Source organism: Hyperolius riggenbachi, chromosome 3 (assembly GCF_040937935.1).
Source record: "Hyperolius riggenbachi isolate aHypRig1 chromosome 3, aHypRig1.pri, whole genome shotgun sequence".
NCBI lineage: Eukaryota > Metazoa > Chordata > Amphibia > Anura > Hyperoliidae > Hyperolius > Hyperolius riggenbachi.
Window position 1 is genome coordinate 270,027,428 of NC_090648.1, and position 20,037 is coordinate 270,047,464.

Consider the following 20,037-nt stretch of genomic DNA (forward strand, 5'->3'; position numbering starts at 1 on the left):
ATTACCTGTTCCGGCCGCCGCGAGTCCCCTGGTCGCCGCTGTCTTCTTCTCCGCTCCGGGCTCCAGACTGTTCCTGCAGCTACTGAACTTCCTGTCCAGGGGAAGTTTAAACAGTAGAGGGCGCTCTACTGTTTAAACTTCCTGCCGGGACAGGAAGTTCTGTGTAGCTGCAGTCGGGGCGGAAAGACAGCGGGGACCAGGGGACTCTCGCCGGCCGGAACAGGTAATGTATACCCGCTGTATTGCGACAGTCGTCGGGCATTCGAACGCCGCTATCGACGCACTCCCAACCCGCCGGCAATCGAGAAAAATCTTCCGCACGGACGGATCGACGGGAACAATCGATTTCGGACGGAAATCGATCGTTCTGTCAGTGGTGTGCGCGGCGATTTCACATCCGATTCGATCACTGTGATCGAATCAGCCGTATATCGCCGGGAAAATCGTTAGGTGTATGTGCCCCTTTACAGCAGTTCTAATTAGCAGTTTTACAGACTTTGGTTAAAGTACTGTTTTATAGAACGAGACATGAAAAATAAGGCGCATCTGGTAAAAACAGCACCATGTTAACGGCAATGCAATAATAGAGGTTACAATGGTGAATAGTAGAGTATAAGCATATTAACTGATATTTTACAGCAGGGCTTCCCAACCCGGTCCTCAGCTACCACCAACGGTGCGTGTTTTGCAGAAAATGACAACCATTCACAGGCGGGGTAATTAGTGTCTCAGCAGAGATGATTATCTAACTCTGTGGACTGTCACAAAATCTGTGCTGTGCATGCAGCAAGGCCCTTTTAAAATTCAGGACAATCGGGATCAAATTAATAATATATAGTAAATGAAAAATAAAAACAACCACGTATAGTCAATATGGCCAGCCTTACTTTTACTATTGAATTTCACTGATCTTGTATTTTCTAATCTAATGCTGGGAATACATGGTTAGATAATGCGCCGGAATCAAGCCAGCGGCTCGATGCCGGCTCATCCCCGTGGCCGCCCGGATCGATTCCCGCTCGTCCCCGCGGGCACTTCCTTATCAGCGCTTCGTTTTTTTGCATTGTCCGCCCACGGGAATTGAGAACGGAATCGATCTGCCGCTGTGATCGGATATGTGACGTCGGATATTATCAATCGAGCCATCAGCGGCTCGATTGATAACAAGAAACTCTCCGTGTATGCCCAGCATTACATAATTTAAACGGGCTCAATTGGGATTTAGGCTCCCTCTTATTTGTTGTGGTATACAGTATAAGCAGTATTGTAAACTTACATGTTGTGTTATGCTATAAGCGGGTTTTATTTGGTGATTCTTGTATGAGCCAAGAATACCTAGGTGAGAGGTAGGGAGAGACCGGGAGCCCAATGGTGCAGTATCATCAGGTATAAGGAGGATACAATTATATAAATATATACTCAAAAAGGTGGGTTGTAGCTCCTGCAACCACCGTATAGGTCTGCAAGGAATTAACCATCACTGTTCGGTACTCCAAGTCCTGCTGAATACTGGATGGTCGCTCTCCTGTAGTACGATAGACTTTCCAGAAAAAAACCGGCAAAGCTATTACCTCCAAAGGAGGTCTGACTGGTAATGGGTAGGATGGAGGCGCCCAAAGTGCGTTCTAATTTAGTGTTTTAAAATATAATAAAAAAATAAAATAAAGAGAGTTAATCGCTTACCTCTCCAGAAGATATAGACACCAATTCAACTGGAAAAAAAAGTTTTTATTCAAAAAGCAATCTTACAATGCGTTTCAAGGGTCATGGCCCGCTTCCTCAGGTCAATACAAAATGCCTTGATGGCATAGGGGATAGAGTGAAGATTAGAGGTGCCTACACTCTGTCCCCTATGCCATCAAGGCATTTTGAGGAAGCGGGCCATGAAACGCATTGCCAGATTGCTTTTAGAATAAAAACAGTTTTTTCCAGTTGAACTGTTGTCTGTATATTCTGAAGATGTAAGCAATTACCCCTCTCTTTTATTATATTTTTAATTAACATTTTAAAACACTGAAATAGAACACACATTGGGTGCCTCTGTTCTACCCATTACCATGTTGTGTTATAGCCTCAGCCATCTTCTAGGGAGAAAAGCTGCTCAATTCACCAGTTACGGTAACAAAGCTCTCCAGTATGTATTTTTCCTTAACAAATGTCATGGAAGAACATGGGAATTGACTGGATCAAGTGATTGTATTATCTCACTTCTGCTTTAATGTCTAGCCTACACAGGAAGAAGAAGGGAGACACGATCACATGATTGTGTTCAGCCAAACACAGATTTAAAAAACGTTTATTCTTTTCCATTAATCCTCTTGTAGGAGAATATACATGAGGGTTACCCACTGTCATATCAGTACATAGATTTCCATTTTACATGTCGTTTTAGTTTTCTTTGGTTGATCATGACATTATTACTTTTTATGCACATATATGTGTGTATATGTTATAGCTTTTACAACATGTAATATATGCACATACTTAATATATGTAGGTCTGGTCTCGATGCATTTACTTTCCTCTAATTTTTTACTTTCATTGAGGGAATTCTTTTATAGTGAGCATAATCAAAGTAATGGCTTGCTGATCATTATTAGATGAAGTCAGGTGTCAATGTAGTGATATTTAAAATTTTATGATGTAATGCTTATGCAGGTTTTAGTCTGTCCTTAAGTTTATGAGCTACAAGGTTTTCTTACACTCACAGTGATCTTTACTTGTCCAGAAAGCATGAAAGCAGTTGTAATTTAAATGATGGCACATAAAATGACAAGCACTTATTCAAATGAAATCAGGAAATGGTTGAGGTTTAGGATGGTATCATTATAGGGTATGCCATGGATCGCGTAATGTAACATTTCTGATCCTTTTAAAGTGCTAGAAATGACAAAAAGTACAACTCTATCATCTATCCACTCATTACTTTTAAGTTCCTTTCAGTCAGAAGGTGCAGAATCGGCTCTTCTTTTTTTGCCTTCATTGATTTACTTGGTGGGGATGGGAGTCTTGTTTCTGCCTAAATCGACGACATCTCCACCGTTGAATATAAGAATATATGTTTTTATTTTTTTTATTTTTTTTTATTATTATTATTATGGTTTGTATTTTTTTCTTTTTTTTTACCTTTATTGTGTGTTACTGGAGGGGACAGGTTTTGAACATACAGTATTTATAAAGTTTCTGAGTTTTCAGTAGCTACTTTGGGTAACTGGCAGACAATGAGAGGTTTACATGGAAGTAAATTAAATATGCTGCTGAGTTAAATAATTGTGGAGGTACAAGATTGTCATTAGGACACAGAGGAGAATGTTACAGTAATCAGAGTGGGGTATAAAGAGCGCATAGTTGGTGGATGGTTAGCAAATGTAATAATCCTAGCATTTGTATAGTGCTTTTCTCCTGTTGGACTCAAAGCGTTTTAGAGCTGCAGCTACTAAGGGTGCACTCAAGAGGCCACCCCTGCAAGTCTTGCCCAAGGACTTCTTACTGAATAGGTACGGACCCCAGCCAGGATTTGAACCCTGGTCTCTCATGTCAAAGGCAGAGCCCTTAACAAGTACACTATCCAGCCACTTAATATAGACACCAACTTGTGATTATCAAGTGTTAAGGGGCAGATTTGGCACTTAGTGATTATAGTCTCATGCAGGCATTTATTGCCACTTATAGTATTGTGATCAATTAATTTTTGATGAGCGGTTAAGGTTTTTATTGGGCAGGTAGAGGTCAGTGAACGTTACTTAAGCAATGGCCTCTTAATTTATGGCTAGCTTTACAAGTCTGGGACTGAGGCTTACAGCTGCAATTTTATACTTCCAGATGAAGCTCACATTTCAGTGTGAAGTTTTATAGATCGGTTTCCCTGGTATAAGTCAAGTATGGTGTACGGCTTACAGCTGCCACCACTGTCACATGCCCCCCTACTGGCCAGACTACTTAGTACCTCCCAATCTACTCAGACCCGACCATTTGGTCTTGTGGATGCAATTGATGTGCCTGAGTAGCTGGAATTGGGCACACAGACAGGCCAGGAGGTAATGCGTGAACCCACAAACCATTTACTATGCATAATTTTATGTTTAAAAGCTGCCACCACTTCTTTTATTCAAGACAGAAATAAACACTATCTAATCTGAGCTAACAAAGAAAGGGTTAACACAACCTAATATTACTACAACAATACAAGCAAGATGTTTTGAATTTAGGATGATACCATTTATTGGTTAACTTAAAAGAATAAGCGTAAGCTTTCAGCTGTGCGGCCTTCATCGGACTTCAAGCCTCAGACTTTGGATTGAAGTTTGATGAAGGCTGCACAGTCGAAATCTCACGCTTATCCTAAGTTCGCCAATAAATGGTATCAACCTGATTCAAAACGTCTTGCTTTCACTGACCTTCTTCCCCGTCTAGTGTTCCCCCTCCCTTATACATGTCTTCCTATTAGCCTAGTGGACCCCCCTTCAATATGTTTCCCTGGTAGTTTGTGGTCTCACCTTTCCTTATAAGTTTTAATGGTAGTCTAGTCTCCCCACACCCCCATGCAGAGATCAGCAGCAGTAAGCATTATGGGTAGGTATGAACTCACTTGTCCCTGTTTCAGAGATGAGTGGTGCTCCCATGCCAGCACTTCACCCAGCCTTGTACTGCTACATGTTCCAGGTTCTTACTTGATGACGTCATCAAGCCGTGTGGTTGTGTGAAGCTGGTTGCAGTACCGGTGAGAGCAGATAGACAAGCTCAGGTACATGTGCTGTGCTCATTAACTGTGCTTTATAAATATCTATGCCCTGGTGCTTACAGAGGTGCCATAGAGGGCATATATATGCTGTGACTGAGCCAGAAGTGGTTAAAAAAACAGGAATATTCCATATAAATGTTTACTTTCACAGTAGGCCCTTTCCACTTGTATGCAGTGTCGCTGTTAGTCTTCTGACAGCTATCCTTCATGAAAGATCTAGTGCACATGACATCTCAAGTGTATTCACACTTGCCAAGCTGCGGAAATTGTACCCCAAGAGAAGGCATAAGGTCACAAGAAAGTGTAATGAATGCAGTCAAGCACTAGTTTCTTGCTGTCTCAGGTTATTTATTGTGTATATGGTTCTGTACAGCTAGCATCTGTTCAACATTTTTAAAGGCTAATTAAGTTGAACATTGGAACAATATGCCTTAAATATGCTCAGTTACAGGGTTTATAAAAAAGCATTTTTTAGAATATGTGCATCCACTTCATTTACTAAAACCGTGTCCCTTGCTGAAGCTCGGGTGCTATTTATATGAGCCGTAGAAAATGCTACTTTACCATTTAAACAAGACAAAGTCCTAATAAATGAGCGCTCCTTAACGCTTAGATGGGAGAGTGTTAATATCTGCACAGCGCTGCCATTGAAGAGCAATTATTCGCCTAAGAAAATGCTGTCTTTCAAGCGATATGTGATCTGAATATCTGTCATTCCTGCTGGAGAATCCTTATCTGCATGATGTTTAAAACAAACATTTCTTCCTATCTAACTTAGTGAGCCTCCTGTACAATTAATTATAAAGTGTTACAAAGATTTACAAAGGCATTTAGGCAATTGCTTTTTATATTTAATTCAAATGTTACATGTTTCATAAAGCACAGGCTGTGTGTGTGGCCTTCACAGTTGTTTTTATTTCAGTGGAGCAAAATGTTACAGTTATTCTAATAAAGCATGCCCAGCATCTTTAGATTTTGTATTCTTAAATGGTTACTACAGCAGAGAGCTTGAATATGAAATGAAACATTTACCCAGTCTGTGCTCCAAATCAAAGCACGTCCATTAAGTTTGCGTCTCCTCATTCTGAGTTATTGAAGTCAGAGGTCAGCACGGCTACAAAGCTTTATGCTACTTCTTACACTATCTCTTTATGCATCTTGAAATAGTGCCAGTACTTCCACTGGATGCAGTTGGAATTCAAACAGTACTTTAATCATTTGTATGATACACCACCTTTTACAAAATCTAGATTACTTTTTTTTCTCCCAGGATTTTTTTTTCTCTTGCAAATGAAAAAGTTAGCCTACCCAAACTTGCGCAGAAAGATGGTAAAATAACATGATTTTAAACTACTTCACTAATTGCAGCTTTTGCATTTTGTGTTGACAGAAAGGGGTGTAAATTTAATGGGAAGGAGCTCTTGCATAAGGATAGCTGTAATTTTTACAACTTCTCAATAGAAATGAAAATCGGAATACATACAGCTCCTGCTTATGCTCTGTTAGGGCTCAAACCCACTAGCAGCCTTTTCTAAGAGCTAGTGAGTTTAAAAAGCTATTGCTAATGCAATGCTATGGGGGAGTTTTATAAAATTACATCGCTCAAGTGGTATCACGCCCATAGCATTACATTAGCAAGAGTTTTTCAAATCTCAACTGCTTAGTAATGTACTGCTAGTGGTTTCCAGGCCAGACTAATTCTGTATGGGAATTGGTAGTGTTTATGCCCTGATGCTGATACAAATTCGGGGGATGTTTATAGTTTGGTAATTGTTTTGAGTGATGATTTATTATTATTTAGTATTTATATAGCGCCAACATCTTCTGCAGCGCTGTGCAGAGTATATTGTCTTGTCACTTAACTGTCCCTCAGAGGTGCTCACAATCGAATCCCTCCCATAGTCATATGTCTATGTATGTATCCTAAATTCTATGTTGTGGGGTTATGATCTTTATACTGATTTTGGAGCAGTGTGTGTTTGAGAAACACAAAATCTTCATTTATGTTCTAGTGAGCTTAGGATCTCTTAGGCATAGTATGTTCTCTGGTTATGTGGGGAGATGATACAGTATGTGCTCATTTTATGTGGTAAACATAGTAGCTGCTCTTATAATGCTGGGGGCATGATAGCTGTCCTAGCTTTGTAGGGGCATATGGTAGCTGTATTTGTATGTGAGAGGCTAATTGTTACATCTGTGCAAGATACAGAATATCTGCACTTTTTGTGAAGGGCACATGACATGTGCCTTTGGGGTGTATCCACTAAATTGTGGTAAACAAAATAACATGCACAAAATCTTGCTGCACAGTGAGTAGTGTAGAATGCAATGTGTCACGGAACAGCCGTGAGAAACGCGGGTGAATTGGAAGGAGCCGCGCAGTCCAATTTCTGATCGCTGTCTGGCTAAATTTGTGCAGCCATTACAGGAATCAGAACGGACATTCCTGTTTTTTTTTTAAAGTACAAGTTTTTCTCCTCTGCCCCTGACTAAAGGCCCATACACACGTCGGATTTTTCTGAACGACCCGTCGTTTGAACGTTCCGTCGTTCAGTCGTTCGCACGTCAAATCCGACGTGTGTACGGACTATCGTTCGCGTGATAAGACTGGTTTCCAGCGATCCGCCGGGCGGATGTCTTTTGATGTGTTAATTAGCTTAGAATGTTTATCTTTCATTACCTCTCTAGTAGCCAGCTGGGGACTCTATTCAGAGAAGGCTTCCCTCCCCAACAGGGGGCTACTCCAAACCTACTTTCCCCCCAGACTTCTTGGCACCGATGAATGGCCAATCTGAAAGCCTGGGTGGTATGATTTCCTGTCGGTATACGAAAACCGAATATTGCACAGCTATGAAATTCATATAGTCTTATTCGGTTAAATCTGGCCATCGTGCTGATATGAAATTCATTGTGATAGTCCGTCCGGTTATTGAGGTATGACCCTTCTCAAGAACTGGGTCCGTTGCACTAGCCATGTCTGATGTCATATTAATCTGTATTTTCTGACAAGTATGAATCTGTTAACCACCTGAATATGACGTATATCGTTTGTGGGTTACGGTAGTTTGTAAGTTTAAAACCTAAAATCTCTCAGAGAAAATGAACTGCCATTGGTTGGTAATTCAGAGGGGCCGGCATTGCCACACCCCCAAACCAGCTTCATCAAAAGCATATGCGAGGGGCTCTTCCCTCAGTCCTCCACATTCCATCTGTACAGAGCTGTCTGGTGCTAGCCAGAAGACACATGGCTAGCGGCCATCTTGATCGGCCATCTTGTCTAAACTGAACAAAGGACATTTTCCATATTGCTTGGATATTAAACTTTGCTGAACTGAACAAAAGGAACTCTACAAGTTTTCCCAGAACGGACATATTTCCACAAACCCTAAGTATTTTCTCCTTTTTATTTCATACTGGCTATTACTGGTTTAATAATTGTTGATTTTAATAATTCTGTATATATTATTTATATTGCTTTCAATAAACCGACGCTATCGTCAGTTGTTGTTCTAGCTACCCTATTATTCAGCATACACAGAAACCGATCCCAGGAGACGCTACTATTGTTTGTTGTTGGTTAGACAGAATACAGCGTGTTTTAACCGTTTTTTATTTGCAGGTCGAGAAATAGCCAGTTAGTGAGTTCCCCTGTCTTAGAAAACAGAGGTGGTGGCAGATACCCTAAAATATGGTGTAAAGTTGTAATTACCGTACCTCACAGGCTCCCTTCTGGTTTGTCTGCGGCCAATTCCCAACGGTTTCTACTCATTGACTGCGATCAGAGTTCGCACGATCCGTTTGGAAGGCATTTCGCGGTCTGACCACTAGGGCTCCTGTGACACAATGCATTACAATCTACCCATCGTGTTTAAGACTTTATGCACAATATTTTGCTTACCACAGTTCAGTGAATATACCCCTTATGAGCTTAGCATGATGGCTCTGCTTGTTATGTGGGGGACAGTATGGTTTCACTTGCTACATGTGGATCATAAGGGCTGCATATAGCATATGACACACAGTTCATTTCAGTCTGAAGAATGGCGAAACTTCAATTAAAACATTTGAGGATTCCTATTGTAATGGCTTAGAGCTTAGTTTGCATATTTAAATATAGCCTACTTTCCCCATATTTACTGACCTGTGTGTAAACTGTTCTAAACATAGATACAGTCTCATAGAACACTCAGCTAACCCCTACTCTGCCTGCTAGCATGTAACCCTTCCTTAGCACAGCCACCTGGCTCTTCATTTCCTCTCTTCGGGCCAGTGCACACCAAAAACCTCTAGCAGATCTGCAAAATGCTTGAGGGTTTTGAAGCAGATTTCAGAGCGATTCTAGGCATGTTTTCTAAACATGCCTAGCGTTTTTGCAGTGTTTTTGTGTAGCCGATTTCAAATATTGTTACAGTAAAGCTGTTACTGAACAGCTTCTGTAACAAAAATGCCTGGAAAACCGCTCTGATCTAGCGTTTTTCAGAGCGGTTTTCCACTTTCCTATACTTTAACATTGAGGCAGAAATTCTTCAGAAATCTAAAAAATGCTGCAGCCCCCGAGTTTGCGTTTGTGGAAAAAACGAACCGCTCTGGTGTGCACCATCCCATTCACTTTCATTAGCCAAGCGGTTTTTCCCCTGCAAGCGTTTTAAAAAATACACCAGCCCTTCCTTAAAGGAGTTCTGTTAGGGGTTTCTGAGGAGAAAAACACTTACCTTGGGCGTCTATCAGCCCCCTGCAGCGGTAATGTCCCACGGCGGCGTCCTCCCATCTGCCGTTCTCCGCTGCCGGCCCCGGTGTAGCGCGGCATGGGATCCAACTGCGGCTGCACTACAGTGGTCGCGCAACCGCTCGCTTCTGCCTGCGTCATCGGAAGCTTACTGCGCAAGCGCAGTACAAGGCTCCGTTGTACTGCGCCTGCGCAGTAAGCCTCAGATGACGCGAGTGGAGGTGCGGCAACGCGCATTATTCGTCTGTGTGACAGACTAATAATAGCCCGGTGCCGACTGCGGGGAACGGCAGATGGGAGCAGGACAGAGTGGGACATTACCGCTGCAGGGGGCTGATAGAAGCCCCAGGTAAGTGGCAGTGTTTCTCCTCAGAAACCCCCACAGAACCCCTTTAACATCTATCCATTGGAAAGTGTACCTTTAATTAAAGTTCCCTAGTTCAAATTAGTCTGGTGAGTTGAAAGAGAAAATGAAACCACAATGCTTTTTCTGATGTAATACAGAGTTTCCTTTTTTAGGCCATGCAGCTGCCTAAAGGGCTTGAAAAAATGAAAGTGTTGAAAAATGCTTCCTGATCATTCAGGCCAGTGGACATCACAGTTGGTAGACTAGTAGATGAGCTTTCTTATTTTGAATGTGCTCTGCAGTGGTTGGAAGCATCTGAAATAGCTTTTCATTATTTCATCATCTGGCCCCGTTGGTAGCTTTGGACTCCAAAAGATGAAAACTCTGCATCCCCTCAGAAAAGGCAAACCATATAATTTGCTTTCTACCTGCAGGCAGCTGGACTAATGAGAGTCAGGTAAATATACTTTAGAATCCTCTGTCTCTGTTCTTCTTTGCTTGTGCATCCACCCAGCACTTCATGCCTTTTTTTCCTGCATATCCGCCTAAATCGTTACTTCTTCTGTGCTTGCACAGCAGACCTGCACTTACCTTATCTGTAGTCTCCAAATATCTGCCTGCACTTAAAATGACACTGATGAGGGATATGGGGACTGCTATATTGATTTATTTTTACACCAAGCAGTTTCCTGATTGTGATTGTGCTTCTGATCCAATTAGAGTATTATAGTCAAAGGAACCCAAGCAGGGTTGCCAAGCGTCCGTAAAAAGATGCATTTTTGAAAAAAAAGTTTTATGATGTATTTCCGCTTCCTGTTGTCTTCCTAGTGATTTGCATACAACGCAAAAGAAAAACACATGGAAAACGCATATACGTTTTGTATATGCGAACCGCAAATGCATGAAGATGCACGCAAAACGCTTGTAAAACGCATCTGCAGTAAAAAACGCAAACGCACAAAAAACGCACACAACATAATATGAAACATGACATAAAACACAGCATTTCACGTTATGTTATGTGTGCACCTAGCCACAAACAATATCAGTTGCCTGGCCACTAACCCAGAATGAGGATAGATGCATTCAGCTTAGGTCCTCTGGCAGATGTCTGACTGCAGTAGCTTCATGCTTGTTTTAGGCAGGGTTCACTTGTGTCATTGTGAAAAAGGTATTTTTTTCACATTCATGTTCATATGCAAATTGTCATGTTTTTTTTTTACCACAGCTAATAAAAGTCAATGGGAATTTGCATGCAACGTGCAAATCCATGCTATAAGATGTAAGTTTTTTTATATGCAAATGCAGTGTTGCAAATTTTAGCAGAAGTGTGATTTTACATTGATGTGCAGAGCACACAGTTTTGTACATTCACAATTTGCATGTGAGTTTTAGTAAGTGTGAACCGTGCCATAGTTGTATCTCAGACTCATAGGGAGTATGCACATAGCCACTCTTCACAGCAATATACTGGAGAGGAAACCACAAATAATGGGGAATAACAATTTATTGAAAATAAGTTCACCATATTCAAGTGGAAAATGCAACCAGGCATGGGTTCACGAGTAGTTATGAGTCCCTAAGGACTCAAATTCGTGATTTTAAGGAGGCTTAATTGCCTCAGGTGTGCGGCTGGATCTGAAGGGGTTAGTTATCCATAAGTCAGTCATCCTCCCTGCGCTCCAAACAGCTTGCACGTGTCCTATTAAACGCGTTGCAAGCCTCACTACGCGCAATTCCTCTTTCATGCTGGAAGGAGGAATTGTGCGGTGGTGAGGCCTCAATGCAACATGTAATGACAACTAATAACCCAGCAAGCAGCGCAAAACCTAACTAGTTAGCACAAAACAGTATTTACAAATCTATACAATCAGTATGCGGTACAAATTCAGAATGCAGGAACAAAGTCAGAAACCGTATAGGGTCAGAACCAGGTAAACAAAATGATGAGGCAAATTCAGCACACAAAATCAAAAGCGCAATGAATTATCACACAGATGCCTAAAGACACTGATATTCTGACAAGGTCCTAGGCAGGGGTCACACTTCCCAAAAATTGAGTCCAAATTTTTTGCAATTCAAAAAATGTACATTGCTTCTCAATGCACAATCGCAGTGCAATGTGCGGTTCCCACTGTGGGTTGGGGGGTTTACACAGCGCTTGCAATTCTCTATTGCCGACAGTCAGCTGCTCTCACATGGCTGTTGGCTAACAAAGCAGATTAGTCTGCCGGAAGTATGACCCCTGCCTAAGGGAATCAGAGGCCCTTATAACAATAACATTTCTATAGCGCTTTTCTCCCATAGGACTCAAAGCGCTTATACAGGAAGCCCACAAGTGTGCTGCATAATTAATTCATAGGATGATTAGGAACACCTGCTGGTGGAAAGCCGCAAGTCCAATGTAATCAAAGCCCTGGAAATAGAGATTTGCAAGTTTGTTCAGAGTCTGTACAGGGCCATCTGCTGGTGAACAGTCAGTCTGCTACAATTCAGGCACAATCTGCCACCAGCAAGTGAAGCAAGGCGTTGCATGTGTCCAATTTGCACAGTGGCTTTGATAAGGTACTGGTTAACGGGAACCAGAGACGAAATAAAGAAAAGCTTTTATACATACATGGGTCTTCCACCAGCCCCATACGCACTGATCACTCCCACGCCGCCGTCCTCCATTGTCTGCAACTACCAGAACCGGCTCTCGTCGCTGACGTCATCGGAGCCAGGCTACGCAGGAGAAGTGCTCCCTCTACGTATCTCCAGTGGCTGCTGGAGAGATACGCAAAGAGCACATGTCTCCTACGCTAGACTAGCTCCGACTGACAGAAGAACGGTTCTCGTAGCTGCGGGCAGCGGAGGACAGCGGCATGGCAGCAATCGGTGCATATGGGGCTGGAGGAAGCCCCAGGTATGTATAAAATCTTTTCTTTATTTTATCTCTGGTTCTCTTTAAGGGCACCGCCTTAACCCTGGTCAGTACCTATTCTGTAAGGTGTCCAAGGCAAGACTCCCTAACACTGCAGGGTCGCCTCTTGAGTGCATCCCAGTGGCTGACAGTCCAACAGGAGAAAAGCGCTATACAAATGTTTGGATTATTAAAAGAAAATACATCAAACTCTCCATTATCCAGAACACAATTAATTAGAACTCTCAAACGACTAGAAAACAAATCCTAACCAGGGCTGTGGAGTCGGAGTCGTGGAGTCGGAGTCGTGGAGTCGGGCAATTTTGGGTGCCTGGAGTCGGAGTCGGGAAAAAATGCACCGACTCCGACTCCTAATGAATTTGTAACTGTAATTAAAATAGAAAATATGATAAAATGTTCTATTTCTCAGATAATAGTCATTAAAAATAATGTATATATACAGTATATATACAGTAATAGCTGTGCTTAGTCCACAAAAATGAAATAAACCAATCAAAATTAGTTACTTGTGCTGCTTTAATAAAGCAGTCCCCGTATTTTTAAGGTCAGATATACATATCTGATTGTGACTGTATATATGATGTGTACACCGGAATCTCTTCTATATACTAAATAACATCTATGCTGTAAGAATAAAGCCTGATGTGTAGCTGTGTCTCTAATAGAGATGGTCAACGAGATGGAAATAATTCTGCATTGATGCTGATTTATGCAAATGTATGCACTCCCTTTGCTGATGAAATAAAATAATTTGATATGTTATTAAAATTTGGTTTGGTGACTACAAATTAAAGGGTAACGGAGACGGATGAAAAGTAAAGTTTTATACATACCTGGGGCTTCCTCCAGCCCCCTTCAGGCTAATCAGTCCCTCACTGTCCTCCACCACCCGGATCTTCTGCTATGAGTCCTGGTAATTCAGCCAGTCAGCGCTGTCCGGCCACATGCCGCTCCCACAGCCAGGAACATTCTGCACCTGCGCAATAGTGCTGCACAGGTGTAGTATGCTCCTGGCGGCGGAGTGTGTGCATGCGCACTACGCCTGACTGGCTCAAGTACCTGGACTCATAGCAGAAGATCCAGGTGGTGGAGGAGGACAACGAGGGACTGATTATCCTGAAGGTGGCTGGAGCCTTGGAGGAATCCCCAGGTATGTATAAAACTTTAATTTCATCTGTCTCAGGTTTACTTTGTTATACAGTAGTACTATACTCTACATATGCACTCTCCACAGAGCTGCAGGGGATCCACTGAGAATGCTGTGCACATTGAACACAGAGGTGTTGTCTGTTTACAATCTCCTCATTCCCCTGCAGAGTACCTGCACATCATTCTTACATGTACCCACACTTACATTGCCTAGGGCCTGATAGATGTTCTTTGTTCCGGTTTGTACCTTTTACAAGTACTCTTACCAAGGACTAGTTTTAGTCTAAAAGGAATAAATATAGTAGTCTACATATCCTTCTCACTTCAGTTGTCTTGTAAAATTCCTAAGCGTTGGCAGTTAAGAGACGAATTTCATGTTACATACTTTTAATCAACAAAATTGTAATATGCAAATTAGAGGAGTCGGAGTCGTGGAGTCGGAGTCGGAGTCGGTGGAATCCTAAACTGAGGAGTTGGAGTCGGAGTCGGTGGATTTTTGGACCGACTCCACAGCCCTGATCCTAACCTGCAGGATATTTAACCACTTTGTGTCCCTGGTCATTTTCACAGTGCAGCTCAGTTCTGATTACTTTGGCAATAACTTTATCAATAACTATCACAACTAATTGTTCTATATATTGCTTTTTTTTCATGGCAAATTAGGCTTTTTGTGGCTTTTAGTTGTTTTCAGTAATTACCTTATTTTCTATGCATTTTAAAATGAATATTGGGAAAAAAGTGAAAAATATACAATTTATCAACTTTCATACATTATAGCTTTAGGCTTCTTGCACACAGGGACGTTACAGGCGCACGTTAGTGCAGCCTGTAACGCTCCCCCAATGCACAGCAATATAACACAAGTGGACTGTTTACACTGCCCACGTTGCGTTACATTGTAAAGTGCTGCATGCTGTGCGTTCTACGCGGCTAAGCCGCATTAGACTGTTTGCACATGCTCAGTCATGTTGGGGAGGAGGGGAGAGCGGCCGGGCACATGGCTAATTAATATTCACTGCACTCAGTGACGTGCAGTGTTTACTTCCTGGAGCGGCCGCTCTGTGCGGCGATTGGCCGGGCGGGACCACGTGATGCCGCATGCGTCCAAGAGTACGCATCACGGCATCACGGACGCCAGAGTGAGCTGCACAACGCGGCTCACTCTGACGTCCACACAAGAGAGCACCAGGCGTTGCGTTAGGGGCACGTTATGTGCCCTATAACGTCCCCTAAACGCAACGTCCTGGTGTGTAACTAGCCTAAATGTAAACAGTCCTATTGTACATTTTATTTGTCTATCTTTCCTGTTTATTTAAACAGTTCTTTTGTTTTGATAATGTATTAGTAACACATTGTATACACCACCTAATTGTTACATTTGTCTGCTCCTAAAATGTTTATTTTTTTCACTTGTTAATTCATTAGGCTTGCCATTGAATTCCCTAGGGGAAAGAGAGTGCTTTGCTTTCATTCTGTTACAACTGTATAGCATTGTTATCAGCTCAGAGATAACTAAACAGTGTTATCTAGGATTTTGTAAGGAAGAGAATGCAGAGACTTATTTTAACATCATGAAGCTTCAACTGGATAAAGCTACTTACAGTATGTTATACAGTAATAAACCTATGGTACATTTAGTTGTGTGTTTGTCTAAATTGGTTTCCATTAGCGGTACTGCATTTCAACATTAAAGGTAGCCATACACTGGTCGATTTGCCATTAGATTGACCAACTGACAGATCCCTATCTGAAGCTGGTTCCGGGTCCTCTTCTCCGCGCTGCATGCATCCCAGCATCCTGCACTGCATCCCAGTGTACACTGTGTCACTCCGTGAGCAGGAAGTTCAAATAGAGCGCCCTCTAGTTGAACTTCCTGGTCACTGGGGTGACACAGGAAGTTACTGAGCGCGCCCAGACTGGTGCTGCTGCTCTCTAAGGCTGCTACAGACATTACATCTCATTTCTGCTACTTTAAACCTCTTAATGGAAAGACTGGACCGAAATTTCAGTGGATTCTAATGTAGCACTTCTCCAGCAACACGTATAACCTTTCAGAACACCTGGATTACTTGGGATGGCAAGGATTTAAGCTGGATTGGATCTTCCTTGGTATCACACACGGCTGAACACTGCACACCTTCCTTGGAATTGACCTGAGACCTTAAAGACTTTCTGCCTCTTTGTGCCCGCCCTCTCCCATCCTGTGAGTAACTTTCATCGATTATCTACAGCATCTATGCTCAATAGACTATATTTTTCTACATATATTATATATTATATCTTCAAATTCCTACACAAAGGACTGTGTTTTCAAATCCATGCTGTCCATCCATACATCTCTGTGTAAGGACAATTCAGTCTATACAGGCCCTTTGATCTTTGCAGGATACCAGCCACAGCTGAGAAAGTTCACACCTTGACTCTAAATAGGGCCTTTCTCAGCTGGAGCCTTGAGCTGTCCATTCTAATGTGTAAACATCAATATTCAGCAGAGTCACTTCTCGCTGTATACCAACCAAGAAATAATTATCCAATTGACAAATCAACAATAATTCTACTTAAGTCTGTTGGAATCTTCAGAAAGACAAAGAGAGGATCGAGAGGACGTGGGAAAAGACGTTCTTCACTGCAGAACCAAAATAACTCTGTGACAAAATCTACAGAGTACACCCAGCCAACAACCCTAATAGCTCCAGCACAATCCAGCAGAGATGACAGCCACACATCTGGAGACTGCTCTCTCCTGGAGTCCTCAATCTCAGACCCTAGCTCCCAGGGTAGCCCCATCAAGGCTGTCCTCTGTAACGTCAGATCGATAAACAACAAAACCGCAATCATACATGATCTAATAGTCTTCTGATCTGGCTTGCCTGACTGAAACCTGGCTTTCTGAACCAGTTGGCCCCACCCTGGAGGCCGCTGTGCCAACAAACTATTCTGTGATATACTGCAACAGGAAAGAACGCAGGGGAGGAGGGGTTGCACTTTGCTTTAGATCAGCTTTGAAAATCAGACCACTTACTGTAGGACCTACCAACTCGTTTGAATGCTTGGGGGTGCAACTTTCAGCTGAGAAAAACATTAACATATTGCTGATCTACCGCCCACCAGAAAAATATTCAGACTTCCTTAAGGAACTTGTAGACCTCCTATGCAACCTAAAGCCGCATCTACACGAGTAGATGCGGCTGCGATGCTCCTTATCAATCGAGCCGCTGATGCGGCTCGATTGATAAGAACCGACAGGACGGATCTCCGCACCGCCGATTCCCTTCTCGCTCCCCACGAGGGGACAATGGCAGGGAATCGAGCGGAAGATAAGCGGCGCCGGCGGGGACGAGCAAGCACGAGCGGGGAATCGAATGCGGCGCACGCGGAAGAGGCGATCCGGCGGCAAATCGAGCCGCCGGATCGCAGCCTCATCTACCCGTGTAGATGAGGCTTTCCACTGGAACACCCCAGATGGATTGTTCTTGGAGATTTCAATACATGGGTGGATGACTCCTCTTCACAACTTGGAATAGAGCTACCTCGTGCCTTACATGAACTGGGCTTCTTCCAATCAATCAGCTCTGCTACTCACAGGAAAGGTCACACTCTGGACCTTATATTCCATACTGGGCTGTCAATAGCCAATGTGGAAATTAATCCTGTTGCCTGGTCAGACCATCACACTATCCACTTCTCCCTCTCAATACCAGCTGTCAAACACCAGGTCAAGAATCAAATAAAATATCGCCGCTTAAAAGGGCTAACACCTCAACATATCCGAGATAACCTTAGCTTTGATGAATTGACTGACTCCAGCTTGGACCCTGATACTCTGGTGTTTAAATACAACAAATGTGTGTCCTCCACCTTTGAGACCATTGCACCTCTGCGCACCAAATATCTTACTTCACACCATCATGCACAGTGGTTTGATAACGCTATAAAAGAGCTGAAAAGACAAGGCCGAAAACTTGAGAGACTGTGGCGCAAATCTCAGTCCCCAGAAGACAAACATGCCTTAATCCCCCACTTGAAGAGCTACCAAAAGGTAATCACGGGAAAAAAATCATCCTTTTCTATCACAAGAGATTGCAAATGCAGTTAACAAACCAGCCCAACTGTTCCGCACAGTGGAAAAACTCTGCAACTTGGCATGTCAAAAACGTAATATCGAGTCTTCAAAGGACCTTTGTGACCAATTTGCCCATTTCTTCACAGACAAAGTCTCCGCTATAAGATCCGCCATCCAACTTACAGCATCTGAGCCTAATATAGCGCCGAAGACCATTAGCAAAGACAATGTAGCACCTTGGTCAAACTTCAAAGAAATTGATGAAGAAGTCACATCAAGCATCCTCCTTCACGTCCGCCTAACTACCTGCGACCTGGATCCTGGCCCAACACAGTTCATGTTGAACTGTCCTGACCTGTTCGTACCGGTATTCCTCAAAATTGTTAACTGTTCCTTAGAATCAGGGATATTTCCTGCTTTACTGAAGGAAACAATCATCAGGCCTCTCCTCAAAAAGCCCTCCCTGGACCCAGATGCAATGACCAGCTACAGACCTGTCTTTAACCTCCCCTTTCTGGGCAAGCTAATTGAAAAAGCTGTTTACCTCCAGCTAGAAGCCAAAATCCTACAAAACAACAGTTATGATCCATTCCAGTCTGGCTTCAGGAAACACCACAGCACTGAAACTGCCCTCATCCAAATATGCAACCACCTGCTCATGGCAAGAGACAGAGGAGAGTGCTCAATCCTCATACTGCTAGACCTTTCTGCAGCCTTTGATACAGTTGACCATGACGTCTTGATAAACAGGCTACAGGAATACTGCGGCATTGATGGCATAGTTCTTCAGTGGTTCCAATCCTTCTTGAGTGGCAGAACCTACAAAGTGTCTATGGGGCCCTTCCTTTCCACCCCTGTATCACTTAAGTATGGGGTGCCCCAGGGCTCAATCCTCTCTCCACTGCTTTTCACGATTTACATGTTACCGCTGGGAAAACGAATCCAAAAACATGGCCTGACATACCACTGCTATGCAGACGACACCCAACTATATCTTTCCTTCAAGCCTGGTGTGACAGACCCAACTCTAACTATAAACGCCTGCTTACGTAAACTAAAGAAATGGATGAATGACAACTGGCTGAAACTAAATACAGACAAAAGTGAAGTCCTTCTGCTTGGAGGGCAGAGCATGATAACAAAACAACTTAACTTGCAGTCTTCACCACTGGGAATAGGAGGCACGGATCTACGCAGCTCTGATCATGTGTGTAGCCTGGGAGTTCTAATTGATGGGGATTTAAACTTCAGAACCCAAATCTCTGCTGTGGTGAAATCATCCTATTTTCACCTGAAGAACATTGCAAAAATCAAGCACCTCATACCCCCAGAAGATCTGCCAACCTTAGTCCACGCCTTCATCACATCCTGACTGGACTACTGCAATGCTCTCTACACTGGCCTTCCAAAAAAGGTCTTGTACCGCCTACAGCTGATACAGAATACTGCTGCCAGACTGCTAACCAGCCAACCCCGTCACTGCCACATAACGCCAGTCCTGCACTCCCTTCACTGGCTACCTAGAAAATGGAGGGTCCTATTCAAGATCGGCCTACTGACATTTAAATCCCTGAATAATCTAGGCCCTGGATACATGAAAGATATGTTGCAGCTGCGTAGCAATCCCCGCATTCTCAGATCAACAGGTTCTAATAATCTTGTCATACCCAGAGTCCACTTGGAAACTTTTGGTCCCGGAGCCTTCTGTCATGCTGCCCCTACGTTTTGGAACTCCTTACCTCAACAGATCAGGACAGCTCCATCCCTGGACGTGTTTAAATCCAGACTGAAAACCCACCTGTTCAGTTTGGCATTTGCAGAAATATAACTTTTGTTGTGTGAATACTTCATCCTACTACCAATTACTGAATCTGAGAGAGCCTAAGCGCTTTGAGTCCTATGGGAGAAAAGCGCTATAGAAATGTTATTGTATTGTATTGTAATGTACGCCGGGATGGAGCAGGAACAGAGCGGTGCAGCGCGGTGAAGATGCCCGGGAGCCAGCGTCAGGTAATGTATACCTGCATCGGATCGGCCGCCGCTAGCGACACGCTCCTTACCCGCGAGCGATCGGTAATTTCCTGCACGG

General features: G+C 43.1%; 1 protein-coding gene across 3 annotated transcripts in view; it reads left to right on the forward strand.

Moving 5' to 3' along the window:
* The window catches only part of LOC137563631 (TBC1 domain family member 22A-like), a 403,951-nt gene that overhangs the window by 148,913 nt on the left and 235,001 nt on the right, over positions 1–20,037 (forward strand). The window lies entirely within an intron of this gene.